The 4,124-nt window shown below is 43.4% G+C and overlaps 1 pseudogene; it reads left to right on the forward strand.

Moving 5' to 3' along the window:
* The first annotated feature begins 442 nt into the window (after positions 1-442).
* Positions 443-800, forward strand: LOC100728494 (thioredoxin-like; annotated as a pseudogene).
* The last annotated feature ends 3,324 nt before the right edge of the window (positions 801-4,124 follow it).

A 4,124-nucleotide genomic window follows, 5' to 3' on the forward strand; every position in this document is an offset into this window, starting at 1 on the left:
ACTCCGTGAGTGGAGATGGAATGGCTCCCAGGAGCTAAGCAACCTGAAAGAGTGTGCATATATGATGCTACCTTTTGTGTAAAATGGAGAAATAAAGTCCACATATCTCCAGCTTCTTACTTGTTTTGTACTTCTGAAAAGAAAAACAGGAATGGTAAGCTAGGAAATAATAAATTTTTTTACCTACAAAGGGGTAGAAGGAAGCAGTAGAAAGAGTAATGGGGGGAACATTTCCTGAGTACTTCTTTTTGCATAGTTTTGACTTGGGAAGCTTGTTAATGCTTTACATATTCAAAAAGTAAAATTAACTCAGCAAAGAAAAACATAATACTGAATATAAACAGCAACAAATGTACAAAGTAATTACTCTAGATACTGATGGGGAAAAATGTTTTATAAAGGACACTGTCGGAGCTGCATCCAGCGCTTTCCATGCACGTTGATGGCTTGCTTCCGCAGTGCGTCAGGCCCCAGCAGCCAGCATGCGCGGCACGTGGAAAGCCAAGAGGCCTTTGAGCAAGCCTTGCTGGTGCAGGACATGAACTTGCAGTAGGTGATTTCTCAGGCACCTGGTGTGGGCCTTGCAAGATGATCCAGCCTTTCTTTTTCTCCTGTCTAAAAAATATTCCAGTGTGTTGTTCCTTGAAGTAGACATGGGTGACTCAGGGTGTCACTGCAGACTGTGAAGTCATGTGCGTGCCAACCTTTCAGTTTTTAAAAAAAAAAACGGACCAAAAGGTGGGTGAGTTTTCTGGTGCTAATAAGGAAATGGTGAAGCCACCATTAATGAATTGGTCTAACTGTGTTTTCTGAAGAATAGAACCAGCTGTCAGCTGCTTAAAACTTCAGTTTTTTATTCACAAAAAAGTATGAAGTATGGAAACTGTATACTCAACTGTCATCTGATTACAAATGACAATAAAATATGAATTCTACCTGTTATTAAAAAAATAAAAGACATTGTTGGTACAATTGAAAAATATATGTGGTATATATTCTATCATTTTTAAATTTCCTGAAACTGCACTGGTGTTCTGTACAATATCCTTATGAAATGAGGCATAAAAATGTATGCTATATGAAGGTATATATATATATATGTATATATATATATATACATATATATATATATACATATATATATACATATATATATACATATATATGTATATATATATACATATATATATATATATATACTCTCAAATGGTTCCAAAAATAATACATTATTTTGTTAACATAACCCAAAAATCTTTGTGCCATCTTACGTTTCAATAGCTTTTGAAGTACAAATGCTACCATGCTATAGTTTAAGTTTACTTGTATTTCTTCTATGTTTAGTTTTGTGACTTTCAAGTAACTTTTCTTCTTATTTATTTATTTCTCTTTTGGTACCAGGAACCAAACTCAGGACCTCATGCTTGCCAGGCAGGCACTGTGCCACTGAGAAACATTCCTGGTCCTCGAATAACTTTATTAATTTCAATTTTTTTTACTTCAGTGAATTATAGTCATCTAAAAGAAGGACTGAATAAAAGAGAAAAAAGACAGCAAATATAACAAACCACTAAACTTTGGTGAATTTGGGTAAAGGCTATGTGGGAGTTTCCTGTCCTTGCAACATTTCTGTAAGTTTGAAAATATTCTGAAGTAAAAAATATTTTTGGAAAAATATAGCACAGTCGGAAGTAACTGAAGCAGCTGTGCGTTGTACCTCAGTTTGCCAGATGTCCAAGCTCAAGTTCCCAGCACTCCACAACTCTTACCTTCTCATTGCTCGGACAAAATGCTCAAAACCCACAAGTTAAAGGAAGAGAGATTTATTTTTGCTCGTGGTTTCAGTTCACAGTGGCGAGGCTCCAAGGCAGGGTGTCAGGGTGAGAAGAAACACCTCACATCATCCGGCATCCAGGCAGGAGGCAGAGAGTGATCAAGGGAGGATGTAGAGAGAGACCCTTCAAGGCTTCTCTCCTCCCTGCTTCACACTTCCCAGTAAACTCAGCAGTGGACTGATGCACGCTAGTGAGTGTCACACACCCATGATCAAATCATCTCCCCAAAGCCCCACCTGTGCGTGCATGAGGCTGTTGGGGACACGGAGACACAAGCCACACTGTCACCTTTCACCTTGAATAGGAGGATGGGTACGCAGTGACCTCAGTTCATCCTCTTGTCATGAGGACCAGGTAGGACACGGCACTAGGGGCTGGGCTGGGGCTGTTTGCCTGTGGCCTTGGAGTGGAGGAAGTGGGGGCACACGCTATGTTTAGCCATCAGGACTCAGTCTCTAATCCACCATGCTAACTAACTCCAGACTTTCCCCGCAGACAGCCGTGTAATAGGCGTGTAAGACGATGAAGGGGATTGCTTTGGAAACTTGTGTAAATAACTCTTAGAGCAGGAAAAAGATGGCCAACACCTGCTTTTTGTTTTCTGGTGTTTATTCGAGCCACCCTGTGAGGGACCTCTCAGCTTCCTGGATCTTATTCACTTATCTGGGTTCATTCTTGGTTCAGTGTCAGCATTTTGGGGGGCCTGGAAAGAGCTGTCAAGGATCAGAGGAGGGTCACTAACTCTTTTGTGGAGGGGGGTTCAGTGAGCCCCAACCAGATGATAACAATCTTGAGGCCGAATCTAGTTACTCACTACACTTCCCTAGGGCATTACTTCCTGCTCTCCTCTCCTCCTACCTCGATTGATTCACTTGTCCATCTATCCACTTATCCAAACCACAATAAGATTGTGCTAGATGCTGGGAATAAAGTGATGAAGAAGACTGGCTCATGCCCTTCAAAAGAAAGAAGCACAGACAAGTTAGCCCAGTAGGGTGCATGTGGGATAGCTGCCCAATCCAGCCTGGAAAATCTCTGGAGCTGAGTCTAAAACACGCTAGAGTTTTAGATGGGAGTGTTACAGAGGAATAGCCAGTGAAGATAAGGTCACCCAAACTCTTGCCCCTCACAAAGTGGTCCCTTGGTCATCAGAATCAGCATAGAACTTTCTAGAACTTCCCTGGAAACTTCCTTGAAATTTAGAATTTGAGTCCCACCTCAAGGGCCAGCCTGGCCCCAACTCTCTCTCTACCCCAGCCGCTGGTCATCATCCTCTGGTTTCCACTGAAGGAAGAACTCGTATCTTGATGTGTCCCACCGCAGATCCCTTGCTCCTCTGCTCCTGGTTCTAGAAGCTGAGTCAGATTCTGTGTATTCACAAGATCCTCTGTGCACAGTAAAGTCCAAGAAGCACCGGGCTATGCTCCATTTCTTAGGAAAATCCTGGTGGCGGGCAGGCCTCTCCCAGTGCGGAAGGCCATCGTGACCAGAGCGTTAGCCCTGGGCTCTCCTCCACTGTCACTTACCGCAGACCCCAGAATCCCCAGCTCTCTCAGATTCTGGAAAATGAGACGTTCTTCCTTGTCGAGGAGTCAGTGAGCCCGACTTTCTTCGAGTTATCATGATCTGCACTTTGTAGCATGGCATTTCCATTCAGGATATCAGTCCCAAGGAAAACAGTCATTTTTATCAAAATGTTAGATGTTTACAACAGTGTCATCTTCAATCAAAAGCAAGCAGAGGAGAAACAACCTGAACGTCTATTGGTGGTAAAGGATGGGATAAAGTTGTGGTAGGGAACTCCCAACTTTAGGGAGTTCCCTAAAGACTCTCTCAGTCATCAGGTGCCTCTGGGCCCTGGACATGGGGTTGTGGAAAGTGTCCCAGCGGGAAGACAGGACACCCTGCCTATATTTAGTCCAGCCCCTGAGAGGGAGGAGCAGGGAGAAAGACCCTTCTACACCACGCCCCAGTGACCTGCTTCCTCCACCAGGCCTCAGGGAAGCGCATTCCTGGCTCAGGATCTCAGGTTCTGCTACGATTTCTAAAACTTCACACTCAATTGTTGCTTCTCCAAACTTCCTTCTTGCAGTATGCACAGGGACCCTAGGAGGGAAGCAGGAGGCAGGAAACACGAGGAAACTGACAGTAATTACATGGAGGGAGGAGAGAGAGAGAGAGAGAGAGAGAGAGAGAGAGAGAGAGAGAGGAGAGGACATGCATTGAATTCATGTTCTGTGCAGATTCTGTGCTGCTAATAAAAGCTAATGTTTATTCAGTGCTTGCTATTGC

The sequence above is a fragment of the Cavia porcellus genome, unplaced genomic scaffold (genome assembly GCF_034190915.1).
Source record: "Cavia porcellus strain 051 isolate PalLab524CR breed Dunkin Hartley unplaced genomic scaffold, mCavPor4.1 scaffold_25, whole genome shotgun sequence".
NCBI lineage: Eukaryota > Metazoa > Chordata > Mammalia > Rodentia > Caviidae > Cavia > Cavia porcellus.